The 15000-nt window shown below is 39.7% G+C and overlaps 3 non-coding genes across 3 annotated transcripts; all 3 read right to left on the minus strand.

The window, feature by feature from the left end:
- Positions 1–2863: 2863 nt before the first annotated feature.
- Positions 2864–2936, minus strand: TRNAR-CCU (transfer RNA arginine (anticodon CCU)). The gene has a single exon. It is a non-coding gene; the product is annotated as a tRNA-Arg (tRNA).
- A 4693-nt stretch (positions 2937–7629) lies between these two features.
- TRNAR-CCU (transfer RNA arginine (anticodon CCU)) lies at positions 7630–7702 on the minus strand. Its single transcript has one exon. It is a non-coding gene; the product is annotated as a tRNA-Arg (tRNA).
- Positions 7703–11674: 3972 nt separating this feature from the next.
- TRNAR-UCG (transfer RNA arginine (anticodon UCG)) lies at positions 11675–11747 on the minus strand. Its single transcript has one exon. It is a non-coding gene; the product is annotated as a tRNA-Arg (tRNA).
- Positions 11748–15000: the final 3253 nt, after the last annotated feature.

Raw genomic sequence — 15000 nt, forward strand, 5'->3', positions numbered from 1 at the left:
CAATATACTGGGCTTAGAAAATGGTATCAAGCCATCCTTATCATCAGTAGGACACGGAAAGAGGCACTAAGTCTCCTAACCAAGTTCAACCACACTCTGCAACTTAACCATTGCACTACAAATTAGGCAACGGGGGCATCAGCAAAGGCAGCCAATGTGCCGATCCTTTATACATTTTTTGTAGTACTTTTCTTACTCGGAGGCAAAATCAGCACTTTAACTGCCCAAATCATACAGACTTTACACATGTAGCACTCTATGCACACATAGGCACACACCTTGCAGTTCTTCTACACACACTTCAGCTAAAAACCCATTCTGTCACGTCAAAATTCTGCAAACCTATTACATATTCAGTGCGTCGGCATAGAAGCACTTTTTAATGCCACTAAAATGCACAAGTAGTTAGACTGAAGATGCAACCTGAATGAGTTTACAGTATGTACTCCACTGTATTAATGATTAGTAATGAGAAAGTGAGGACTACAAGAGTATTGGAAAATACTTTTTCCACTCTGAATGTAAAGCAGATTGTGTGACCATTGGCCAAAAACGGCCACGAAGGGACTCGAACCCTCAATCTTCTGATCCGAAGTCAGACGCCTTATCCATTAGGCCACGCAGTTATCCGTCCACCTGAGATGATTTTTATCATGTAGGTGGTATGCATGGATGGAGAACATATTATTGAAAGGTATTCAGGTTTACATCCCATAGTGTTCTTTCAGCTCTTTTCGCTGGAAGCACTTTTTTGGAATCTATACATTGAGTATTTTATGAGTACGATATGCTTTTGTTTTCCTTTTTGCATACAAACCTCTTTCCTCATGAGTTTAAAGCTCATTTGTATTCTCTACATAGCTCTGGAAGTTTCCAGACGTGGAGTGAAACTGTTTTGAAAGTAGGACAAATTGCTCCTTCCTGCATATGTTAATTTTTCACACTCACATAGGTTGTATACGTTTTTATGAATCCTGGCTTGACCTATTCAAGTAGCTGAAAGCCTGTCACCACCTCTAGAAACAAGATTCACACCAATCCAATTCAAATCATTTTTTCCAAAGGAATATGTTCTGGCCGGTCGAAAATGCATCTCACAAAAATAGGCATTTAAAAACATACTTTGCAGTTTCAGAACACTAACATGACTTTGAAGTGTACACAAGTAAAATGGGACCGTTTCAAAGTAACTAATCCCTCATAAACGTCTGAGAGGAAGCATGTAATAAATCTACCTAATTTTCTGGAAAAGATAGAGGGAGGATTTTTGTTATCACCTCAGATGGGACTCAAACCCACAATCCATGGCTTAGGAGGACAATGCCTTATCCATTAGGCCACTGAGGCACACATGCATAGCTCTTTTCTAGAGACATTATTTAAATGTATTTTATGGTCAGACACCGGTGTGTGCACACAGGGCATTTCTCACTTCTCTCTATAAGTAAACTTCCCATTTTCATCCTCTTCCATCCCCGACTTTAACGCTCTCTTCTATGCTATAATGGAGACTTTGCAATTTTAGCAAGTGGAGAGAAATTGGAGAACCACTTTTGACTCCACACTTCTTCTTCACTTACTTCTTTTCTCAATATACTGGGCTTAGAAAATGGTATCAAGCCATCCTTATCATCAGCAGGACACGGAAAGAGGCACCAAGTCTCCTAACCAAGTTCAACCACACTCTGCAACTTAACCATTGCACTACAAATTAGGCAACGGGGGCATCAGCAAAGGCAGCCAATGTGCCGATCCTTTATACATTTTTTGTAGTACTTTTCTTACTCGGAGGCAAAATCAGCACTTTAACTGCCCAAATCATACAGACTTTACACATGTACCACTCTATGCACACATAGGCACACACCTTGCAGTTCTTCTACACACACTTAAGCTAAAAACCCATTCTGTCACGTCAAAATTCTGCAAACCTATTACATATTCAGTGCGTCGGCATAGAAGCACTTTTTAATGCCACTAAAATGCACAAGTAGTTAGACTGAAGATGCAACCTGAATGAGTTTACAGTATGTACTCCACTTTATTAATGATTAGTAATGAGAAAGTGAGGACTACAAGAGTATTGGAAAAGACTTTTTCCACTCTGAATGTAAAGCAGATTGTGTGACCATTGGCCAAAAACGACCACAAAGGGACTCGAACCCTCAATCTTCTGATCCGAAGTCAGACGCCTTATCCATTAGGCCACGAGGTCATCCGTTCACCTGAGATGATTTTTATCATGTAGGTGGTATGCATGGATGGAGAACATATTATTAAAAAGGTATTCAGGTTTACATCCCATAGTGTTCTTTCAGCTCTTTTCTCTGGAAGCACTTTTTTGGAATCTATATATTGAGTATTTTATGAGTACGATATGCTTTTGTTTTCCTTTTTGCATACAAACCTCTTTCCTCATGCGTTTAAAGCTCATTTGTATTCTCTACATAGCTCTGGAAGTTTCCAGACATGGAGTGAAACTGTTTTGAAAGTAGGACAAATTGCTCCTTCCTGCATATGCTAATTTTTCACACTCACATAGGTTGTATACATTTTATGAATCCTGGCTTGACCTATTCAAGTAGCTGAAAGCCTGTCACCACCTCTAGAAACAAGATTCACACCAATCCAATTCAAATCATTTTTTCCAAAGGAATATCTTCTGGCCGGTCGAAAATGCATCTCACAAAAATAGGCATTTAAAAATCTACTTTGCAGTTTCAGAACACTAACATGACTGTGAAGTGTACACAAGTAAAACGGGACAGTTTCAAAGTACCTAATCCCTCATAAACTTCTGAGAGGAAGCATGTAATAAATCTACCTAATTTTCTGGAAAAGAAAGAGGGAGGATTTTTGTTATCACCTCAGATGGGACTCGAACCCACAATCCCTGGCTTAGGAGGCCAGTACCTTATCCATTAGGCCACTGAGGCACACATGCATACCTCTTTTCTAGAGTCATTATTTAAATGTATTCTATGGTCAGACACCGGTGTGTGCACACAGGGCATTTCTCACTTCTCTCTATAAGTAAACTTCCCATTTTCATCCTCTTCCATCCCCGACTTTAACGCTCTCTTCTATGCTATAATGGAGACTTTGCAATTTTAGCAAGTGGAGAGAAATTGGAGAACCACTTTCGACTCCACACTTCTTCTTCACTTACTTCTTTTCTCAATATACTGGGCTTAGAAAATGGTATCAAGCCATCCTTATCATCAGCAGGACACGGAAAGAGGCACCAAGTCTCCTAACCAAGTTCAACCACACTCTGCAACTTAACCATTGCACTACAAATTAGGCAACGGGGGCATCAGCAAAGGCAGCCAATGTGCCGATCCTTTATACATTTTTTGTAGTACTTTTCTTACTCGGAGGCAAAATCAGCACTTTAACTGCCCAAATCATACAGACTTTACACATGTACCACTCTATGCACACATAGGCACACACCTTGCAGTTCTTCTACACACACTTAAGCTAAAAACCCATTCTGTCACGTCAAAATTCTGCAAACCTATTACATATTCAGTGCGTCGGCATAGAAGCACTTTTTAATGCCACTAAAATGCACAAGTAGTTAGACTGAAGATGCAACCTGAATGAGTTTACAGTATGTACTCCACTTTATTAATGATTAGTAATGAGAAAGTGAGGACTACAAGAGTATTGGAAAAGACTTTTTCCACTCTGAATGTAAAGCAGATTGTGTGACCATTGGCCAAATACGACCACGAAAGGACTCGAACCCTCAATCTTCTGATCCGACGTCAGACGCCTTATCCATTAGGCCACGCGGTCATCCGTTCACCTGAGATGATTTTTATCATGTAGGTGGTATGCATGGATGGAGAACATATTATTGAAAGGTATTCAGGTTTACATCCCATAGTGTTCTTTCAGCTCTTTTCGCTGGAAGCACTTTTTTGGAATCTATATATTGAGAATTTTATGAGTACGATATGCTTTTGTTTTCCTTTTTCCATACAAACCTCTTTCCTCATGAGTTTAAAGCTCATTTGTATGCTCTACATAGCTCTGGACGTTTCCAGACGTGGAGTGAAACTGTTTTGAAAGTAGTACAAATTGCTCCTTCCTGCATATGCTAATTTTTCACACTCACATAGGTTGTATAAGTTTTATGAATCCTGGCTTGACCTATTCAAGTAGCTGAAAGCCTGTCACCACCTCTAGAAACAAGATTCACACCAATCCAATTCATATCATTTTTTCCAAAGGAATATGTTCTGGCCGGTCGAAAATGCATCTCACAAAAATAGGCATTTAAAAATCTACTTTGCAGTTTCAGAACACTAACATGACTGTGAAGTGTACACAAGTAAAATGGGACCGTTTCAAAGTACCTAATCCCTCATAAACTTCTGAGAGGAAGCATGTAATAAATCTACCTAATTTTCTGGAAAAGAAAGAGGGAGGATTTTTGTTATCACCTCAGATGGGACTCGAACCCACAATCCCTGGCTTAGGATGCCTGTGCCTTATCCTTTAGGCCACTGAGGCACACATGCATAGCTCTTTTCTAGAGACATTATTCAAATGTATTCTATGGTCAGACACCGGTGTGTGCACACAGGGCATTTCTCACTTCTCTCTATAAGTAAACTTCCCATTTTCATCCTCTTCCATCCCCGACTTTAACGCTCTCTTCTATGCTATAATGGAGACTTTGCAATTTTAGCAAGTGGAGAGAAATTGGAGAACCACTTTCGACTCCACACTTCTTCTTCACTTACTTCTTTTCTCAATATACTGGGCTTAGAAAATGGTATCAAGCCATCCTTATCATCAGCAGAACACGGAAAGAGGCACCAAGTCTCCTAACCAAGTTCAACCACACTCTGCAACTTAACCATTGCACTACAAATTAGGCAACGGGGGCATCAGCAAAGGCAGCCAATGTGCCGATCCTTTATACATTTTTTGTAGTACTTTTATTACTCGGAGGCAAATTCAGCACTTTAACTGCCCAAATCATACAGACTTTACACATGTAGCACTCTATGCACACATAGGCACACACCTTGCAGTTCTTCTACACACACTTAAGCTAAAAACCCATTCTGTCACGTCAAAATTCTGCAAACCTATTACATATTCAGTGCGTCGGCATAGAAGCACTTTTCAATGCCACTAAAATGCACAAGTAGTTAGACTGAAGATGCAACCTGAATGAGTTTACAGTATGTACTCCACTGTATTCATGATTAGTAATGAGAAAGTGAGGACTACAAGAGTATTGGAAAATACTTTTTCCACTCTGAATGTAAAGCAGATTGTGTGACCATTGGCCAAAAACGGCCACGAAGGGACTCGAACCCTCAATCTTCTGATCCGAAGTCAGACGCCTTATCCATTAGGCCACGCAGTTATCCGTCCACCTGAGATGATTTTTATCATGTAGGTGGTATGCATGGATGGTGAACATATTATTGAAAGGTATTCAGGTTTACATCCCATAGTGTTCTTTCAGCTCTTTTCGCTGGAAGCACTTTTTTGGAATCTATACATTGAGTATTTTATGAGTACGATATGCTTTTGTTTTCCTTTTTGCATACAAACCTCTTTCCTCATGAGTTTAAAGCTCATTTGTATTCTCTACATAGCTCTGGAAGTTTCCAGACGTGGAGTGAAACTGTTTTGAAAGTAGGACAAATTGCTCCTTCCTGCATATGTTAATTTTTCACACTCACATAGGTTGTATACGTTTTTATGAATCCTGGCTTGACCTATTCAAGTAGCTGAAAGCCTGTCACCACCTCTAGAAACAAGATTCACACCAATCCAATTCAAATCATTTTTTCCAAAGGAATATGTTCTGGCCGGTCGAAAATGCATCTCACAAAAATAGGCATTTAAAAACATACTTTGCAGTTTCAGAACACTAACATGACTGTGAAGTGTACACAAGTAAAATGGGACCGTTTCAAAGTAACTAATCCCTCATAAACGTCTGAGAGGAAGCATGTAATAAATCTACCTAATTTTCTGGAAAAGATAGAGGGAGGATTTTTGTTATCACCTCAGATGGGACTCAAACCCACAATCCCTGGCTTAGGAGGACAATGCCTTATCCATTAGGCCACTGAGGCACACATGCATAGCTCTTTTCTAGAGACATTATTTAAATGTATTTTATGGTCAGACACCGGTGTGTGCACACAGGGCATTTCTCACTTCTCTCTATAAGTAAACTTCCCATTTTCATCCTCTTCCATCCCCGACTTTAACGCTCTCTTCTATGCTATAATGGAGACTTTGCAATTTTAGCAAGTGGAGAGAAATTGGAGAACCACTTTCGACTCCACACTTCTTCTTCACTTACTTCTTTTCTCAATATACTGGGCTTAGAAAATGGTATCAAGCCATCCTTATCATCAGCAGGACACGGAAAGAGGCACCAAGTCTCCTAACCAAGTTCAACCACACTCTGCAACTTAACCATTGCACTACAAATTAGGCAACGGGGGCATCAGCAAAGGCAGCCAATGTGCCGATCCTTTATACATTTTTTGTAGTACTTTTCTTACTCGGAGGCAAAATCAGCACTTTAACTGCCCAAATCATACAGACTTTACACATGTACCACTCTATGCACACATAGGCACACACCTTGCAGTTCTTCTACACACACTTAAGCTAAAAACCCATTCTGTCACGTCAAAATTCTGCAAACCTATTACATATTCAGTGCGTCGGCATAGAAGTACTTTTTAATGCCACTAAAATGCACAAGTAGTTAGACTGAAGATGCAACCTGAATGAGTTTACAGTATGTACTCCACTTTATTAATGATTAGTAATGAGAAAGTGAGGACTACAAGAGTATTGGAAAAGACTTTTTCCACTCTGAATGTAAAGCAGATTGTGTGACCATTGGCCAAAAACGACCACAAAGGGACTCGAACCCTCAATCTTCTGATCCGAAGTCAGACGCCTTATCCATTAGGCCACGAGGTCATCCGTTCACCTGAGATGATTTTTATCATGTAGGTGGTATGCATGGATGGAGAACATATTATTAAAAAGGTATTCAGGTTTACATCCCATAGTGTTCTTTCAGCTCTTTTCTCTGGAAGCACTTTTTTGGAATCTATATATTGAGTATTTTATGAGTACGATATGCTTTTGTTTTCCTTTTTGCATACAAACCTCTTTCCTCATGCGTTTAAAGCTCATTTGTATTCTCTACATAGCTCTGGAAGTTTCCAGACATGGAGTGAAACTGTTTTGAAAGTAGGACAAATTGCTCCTTCCTGCATATGCTAATTTTTCACACTCACATAGGTTGTATACGTTTTATGAATCCTGGCTTGACCTATTCAAGTAGCTGAAAGCCTGTCACCACCTCTAGAAACAAGATTCACACCAATCCAATTCAAATCATTTTTTCCAAAGGAATATGTTCTGGCCGGTCGAAAATGCATCTCACAAAAATAGGCATTTAAAAATCTACTTTGCAGTTTCAGAACACTAACATGACTGTGAAGTGTACACAAGTAAAACGGGACAGTTTCAAAGTACCTAATCCCTCATAAACTTCTGAGAGGAAGCATGTAATAAATCTACCTAATTTTCTGGAAAAGAAAGAGGGAGGATTTTTGTTATCACCTCAGATGGGACTCGAACCCACAATCCCTGGCTTAGGAGGCCAGTACCTTATCCATTAGGCCACTGAGGCACACATGCATACCTCTTTTCTAGAGGCATTATTTAAATGTATTCTATGGTCAGACACCGGTGTGTGCACACAGGGCATTTCTCACTTCTCTCTATAAGTAAACTTCCCATTTTCATCCTCTTCCATCCCCGACTTTAACGCTCTCTTCTATGCTATAATGGAGACTTTGCAATTTTAGCAAGTGGAGAGAAATTGGAGAACCACTTTCGACTCCACACTTCTTCTTCACTTACTTCTTTTCTCAATATACTGGGCTTAGAAAATGGTATCAAGCCATCCTTATCATCAGTAGGACACGGAAAGAGGCACTAAGTCTCTTAACCAAGTTCAACCACACTCTGCAACTTAACCATTGCACTACAAATTAGGCAACGGGGGCATCAGCAAAGGCAGCCAATGTGCCGATCCTTTATACATTTTGTGTAGTACTTTTCTTACTCGGAGGCAAAATCAGCACTTTAACTGCCCAAATCATACAGATTTTACACATGTAGCACTCTATGCACACATAGGCACACACTGCGCAGTTCTTCTACACACACTTAAGCTAAAAACCCATTCTGTCACGTCAAAATTCTGCAAACCTATTACATATTCAGTGCGTCGGCATAGAAGCACTTTTTAATGCCACTAAAATGCACAAGTAGTTAGACTGAAGATGCAACCTGAATGAGTTTACAGTATGTACTCCACTTTATTAATGATTAGTAATGAGAAAGTGAGGACTACAAGAGTATTGGAAAAGACTTTTTCCACTCTGAATGTAAAGCAGATTGTGTGACCATTGGCCAAATACGACCACGAAGGGACTCGAACCCTCAATCTTCTGCTCCGACGTCAGACGCCTTATCCATTAGGCCACGCGGTCATCCGTTCACCTGAGATGATTTTTATCATGTAGGTGGTATGCATGGATGGAGAACATATTATTGAAAGGTATTCAGGTTTACATCCCATAGTGTTCTTTCAGCTCTTTTCGCTGGAAGCACTTTTTTGGAATCTATATATTGAGAATTTTATGAGTACGATATGCTTTTGTTTTCCTTTTTCCATACAAACCTCTTTCCTCATGAGTTTAAAGCTCATTTGTATGCTCTACATAGCTCTGGACGTTTCCAGACGTGGAGTGAAACTGTTTTGAAAGTAGTACAAATTGCTCCTTCCTGCATATGCTAATTTTTCACACTCACATAGGTTGTATAAGTTTTATGAATCCTGGCTTGACCTATTCAAGTAGCTGAAAGCCTGTCACCACCTCTAGAAACAAGATTCACACCAATCCAATTCATATCATTTTTTCCAAAGGAATATGTTCTGGCCGGTCGAAAATGCATCTCACAAAAATAGGCATTTAAAAATCTACTTTGCAGTTTCAGAACACTAACATGACTGTGAAGTGTACACAAGTAAAATGGGACCGTTTCAAAGTACCTAATCCCTCATAAACTTCTGAGAGGAAGCATGTAATAAATGTACCTAATTTTCTGGAAAAGAAAGAAGGAGGATTTTTGTTATCACCTCAGATGGGACTCGAACCCACAATCCCTGGCTTAGGAGGCCTGTGCCTTATCCTTTAGGCCACTGAGGCACACATGCACAGCTCTTTTCTAGAGACATTATTCAAATGTATTCTATGGTCAGACACCGGTGTGTGCACACAGGGAATTTCTCACTTCTCTCTATAAGTAAACTTCCCATTTTCATCCTCTTCCATCCCCGACTTTAACGCTCTCTTCTATGCTATAATGGAGACTTTGCAATTTTAGCAAGTGGAGAGAAATTGGAGAACCACTTTCGACTCCACACTTCTTCTTCACTTACTTCTTTTCTCAATATACTGGGCTTAGAAAATGGTATCAAGCCATCCTTATCATCAGCAGAACACGGAAAGAGGCACCAAGTCTCCTAACCAAGTTCAACCACACTCTGCAACTTAACCATTGCACTACAAATTAGGCAACGGGGGCATCAGCAAAGGCAGCCAATGTGCCGATCCTTTATACATTTTTTGTAGTACTTTTATTACTTGGAGGCAAATTCAGCACTTTAACTGCCCAAATCATACAGACTTTACACATGTAGCACTCTATGCACACATAGGCACACACCTTGCAGTTCTTCTACACACACTTAAGCTAAAAACCCATTCTGTCACGTCAAAATTCTGCAAACCTATTACATATTCAGTGCGTCGGCATAGAAGCACATTTTAATGCCACTAAAATGCACAAGTAGTTAGACTGAAGATGCAACCTGAATGAGTTTACAGTATGTACTCCACTTTATTAATGATTAGTAATGAGAAAGTGAGGACTACAAGAGTATTGGAAAATACTTTTTCCACTCTGAATGTAAAGCAGATTGTGTGACCATTGGCCAAAAACGGCCACGAAGGGACTCGAACCCTCAATCTTCTGATCCGAAGTCAGACGCCTTATCCATTAGGCCACGCAGTTATCCGTCCACCTGAGATGATTTTTATCATGTAGGTGGTATGCATGGATGGAGAACATATTATTGAAAGGTATTCAGGTTTACATCCCATAGTGTTCTTTCAGCTCTTTTCGCTGGAAGCACTTTTTTGGAATCTATACATTGAGTATTTTATGAGTACGATATGCTTTTGTTTTCCTTTTTGCATACAAACCTCTTTCCTCATGAGTTTAAAGCTCATTTGTATTCTCTACATAGCTCTGGAAGTTTCCAGACGTGGAGTGAAACTGTTTTGAAAGTAGGACAAATTGCTCCTTCCTGCATATGTTAATTTTTCACACTCACATAGGTTGTATACGTTTTTATGAATCCTGGCTTGACCTATTCAAGTAGCTGAAAGCCTGTCACCACCTCTAGAAACAAGATTCACACCAATCCAATTCAAATCATTTTTTCCAAAGGAATATGTTCTGGCCGGTCTAAAATGCATCTCACAAAAATAGGCATTTAAAAACATACTTTGCAGTTTCAGAACACTAACATGACTGTGAAGTGTACACAAGTAAAATGGGACCGTTTCAAAGTAACTAATCCCTCATAAACGTCTGAGAGGAAGCATGTAATAAATCTACCTAATTTTCTGGAAAAGATAGAGGGAGGATTTTTGTTATCACCTCAGATGGGACTCAAACCCACAATCCCTGGCTTAGGAGGCCAATGCCTTATCCATTAGGCCACTGAGGCACACATGCATAGCTCTTTTCTAGAGACATTATTTAAATGTATTTTATGGTCAGACACCGGTGTGTGCACACAGGGCATTTCTCACTTCTCTCTATAAGTAAACTTCCCATTTTCATCCTCTTCCATCCCCGACTTTAACGCTCTCTTCTATGCTATAATGGAGACTTTGCAATTTTAGCAAGTGGAGAGAAATTGGAGAACCACTTTCGACTCCACACTTCTTCTTCACTTACTTCTTTTCTCAATATACTGGGCTTAGAAAATGGTATCAAGCCATCCTTATCATCAGTAGGACACGGAAAGAGGCACTAAGTCTCCTAACCAAGTTCAACCACACTCTGCAACTTAACCACTGCACTACAAATTAGGCAACGGGGGCATCAGCAAAGGCAGCCAATGTGCCGATCCTTTATACATTTTGTGTAGTACTTTTCTTACTCGGAGGCAAAATCAGCACTTTAACTGCCCAAATCATACAGATTTTACACATGTAGCACTCTATGCACACATAGGCACACACCTTGCAGTTCTTCTACACACACTTAAGCTAAAAACCCATTCTGTCACGTCAAAATTCTGCAAACCTATTACATATTCAGTGCGTCGGCATAGAAGCACTTTTTAATGCCACTAAAATGCACAAGTAATTAGACTGAAGATGCAACCTGAATGAGTTTACAGTATGTAGTCCACTTTATTAATGATTAGTAATGAGAAAGTGAGGACTACAAGAGTATTGGAAAAGACTTTTTCCACTCTGAATGTAACGCAGATTGTGTGACCATTGGCCAAAAACAACCACGAAGGGACTCGAACCCTCAATCTTCTGATCCGAAGTCAGACGCCTTATCCATTAGGCCACGCGGTCATCCGTTCACCTGAGATGATTTTTATCATGTAGGTGGTATGCATGGATGGAGAACATATTATTGAAAGGTATTCAGGTTTACATCCCATAGTGTTCTTTCAGCTCTTTTAGCTGGAAGCACTTTTTTGGAATCTATATATTGAGAATTTTATGAGTACGATATGCTTTATTTTTCCTTTTTGCATACAAACCTCTTTCCTCATGAGTTTAAAGCTCATTTGTATGCTCTACATAGCTCTGGACGTTTCCAGACGTGGAGTGAAACTGTTTTGAAAGTAGTACAAATTGCTCCTTCCTGCATATGCAAATTTTTCACACTCACATAGGTTGTATAAGTTTTATGAATCCTGGCTTGACCTATTCAAGTAGCTGAAAGCCTGTCACCACCTCTAGAAACAAGATTCACACCAATCCAATTCATATCATTTTTTCCAAAGGAATATGTTCTGGCCGGTCGATAATGCATCTCACAAAAATAGGCATTTAAAAATCTACTTTGCAGTTTCAGAACACTAACATGACTGTGAAGTGTACACAAGTAAAACGGGACAGTTTCAAAGTACCTAATCCCTCATAAACTTCTGAGCGGAAGCATGTAATAAATCTACCTAATTTTCTGGAGAAGAAAGAGGGAGGATTTTTGTTATCACCTCAGATGGGACTCAAACCCACAATCCCTGGCTTAGGAGGCAAGTGCCTTATCCATTAGGCCACTGAGGCACGCATGCATCGCTCTTTTCTAGAGGCATTATTTAAATGTATTCTATGGTCAGACACCGGTGTGTGCACACAGGGCATTTCTCACTTCTCTCTATAAGTAAACTTCCCATTTTCATCCTCTTCCATCCCCGACTTTAACGCTCTCTTCTATGCTATAATGGAGACTTTGCAATTTTAGCAAGTGGAGAGAAATTGGAGAACCACTTTCGACTCCACACTTCTTCTTCACTTACTTCTTTTCTCAATATACTGGGCTTAGAAAATGGTATCAAGCCATCCTTATCATCAGTAGGACACGGAAAGAGGCACTAAGTCTCCTAACCAAGTTCAACCACACTCTGCAACTTAACCATTGCACTACAAATTAGGCAACGGGGGCATCAGCAAAGGCAGCCAATGTGCCGATCCTTTATACATTTTGTGTAGTACTTTTCTTATTCGGAGGCAAAATCAGCACTTTAACTGCCCAAATCATACAGATTTTACACATGTACCACTCTATGCACACATAGGCACACACCTTGCAGTTCTTCTACACACACTTAAGCTAAAAACCCATTCTGTCACGTCAAAATTCTGCAAACCTATTACATATTCAGTGCGTCGGCATAGAAGCACTTTTTAATGCCACTAAAATGCACAAGTAGTTAGACTGAAGATGCAACCTGAATGAGTTTACAGTATGTACTCCACTTTATTAATGATTAGTAATGAGAAAGTGAGGACTACAAGAGTATTGGAAAAGACTTTTTCCACTCTGAATGTAAAGCAGATTGTGTGACCATTGGCCAAAAACGACCATGAAGGGACTCGAACCCTCAATCTCCTGATCCGAAGTCAGACGCCTTATCCATTAGGCCACGCGGTCATCCGTTCACCTAAGATGATTTTTATCATGTAGGTGGTATGCATGGATGGAGAACATATTATTGAAAGGTATTCAGGTTTACATCCCATAGTGTTCTTTCAGCTCTTTTCGCTGGAAGCACTTTTTTGGAATCTATATATTGAGAATTTTATGAGTACGATATGCTTTTGTTTTCCTTTTTGCATACAAACCTCTTTCCTCATGAGTTTAAAGCTCATTTGTATGCTCTACATAGCTCTGGACGTTTCCAGACATGGAGTGAAACTGTTTTGAAAGTAGTACAAATTGCTCCTTCCTGCATATGCTAATTTTTCACACTCACATAGGTTGTATAAGTTTTATGAATCCTGGCTTGACCTATTCAAGTAGCTGAAAGCCTGTCACCACCTCTAGAAACAAGATTCACACCAATCCAATTCAAATCATTTTTTCCAAAAGAATATGTTCTGGCCGGTCGAAAATGCATCTCACAAAAATAGGCATTTAAAAATCTACTTTGCAGTTTCAGAACACTAACATGACTGTGAAGTGTACACAAGTAAAATGGGACAGTTTCAAAGTACATAATCCCTCATAAACTTCCGAGAGTAAGCATGTAATAAATCTACCTAATTTTCTGGAAAAGAAAGAGGGAGGATTTTTGTTATCACCTCAGATGGGACTTGAACCCACAATCCCTGGATTAGGAGGCCAGTGCCTTATCCATTAGGCCACTGAGGTACACATGCAAAGCTCTTTTCTAGAGGCATTATTTAAATGTATTCTATGGTCAGACACCGGTGTGTGCCACAGGGCCTTTCTCACTTCTCTCTATAAGTAAACTTCCCATTTTCATCCTCTTCCATCCCCGACTTTAACGCTCTCTTCTATGCTATAATGGAGACTTTGCAATTTTAGCAAGTGGAGAGAAATTGGAGAACCACTTTCGACTCCACACTTCTTCTTCACTTACTTCTTTTCTCAATATACTAGGCTTAGAAAATGGTATCAAGCCATCCTTATCATCAGTAGGACACGGAAAGAGGCACTAAGTCTCCTAACCAAGTTCAACCACACTCTGCAACTTAACCATTGCACTACAAATTAGGCAACGGGGGCATCAGCAAAGGCAGCCAATGTGCCGATCCTTTATACATTTTGTGTAGTACTTTTCTTACTCGCAGGCAAAATCAGCACTTTAAGTGCCCAAATCATACAGATTTTATACATGTACCACTCTATGCACACATAGGCACACACCTTGCAGTTCTTCTACACACACTTAAGCTAAAAACCCATTCTGTCACGTCAAAATTCTGCAAACCTATTACATATTCAGTGCGTCGGCATAGAAGCACTTTTTAATGCCACTAAAATGCACAAGTAGTTAGACTGAAGATGCAACCTGAATGAGTTTACAGTATGTACTCCACTTTATTAATGATTAGTAATGAGAAAGTGAGGACTACAAGAGTATTGGAAAAGCCTTTTTCCACTCTGAATGTAAAGCAGATTGTGTGACCATTGGCCAAAAACGACCTTGAAGGGACTTCAACCCTCAATCTTCTATGCTATAATGGAGACTTTGCAATTTTAGCAAGTGGAGAGAAATTGGAGAACCACTTTCGACTCCACACTTCTTCTTCACTTACTTCTTTTCTCAATATACTGGGCTTAGAAAATGGT

The sequence above is a fragment of the Triturus cristatus genome, chromosome 4_1 (assembly GCF_964204655.1).
Source record: "Triturus cristatus chromosome 4_1, aTriCri1.1, whole genome shotgun sequence".
NCBI classification, from domain to species: Eukaryota; Metazoa; Chordata; class Amphibia; order Caudata; family Salamandridae; genus Triturus; species Triturus cristatus.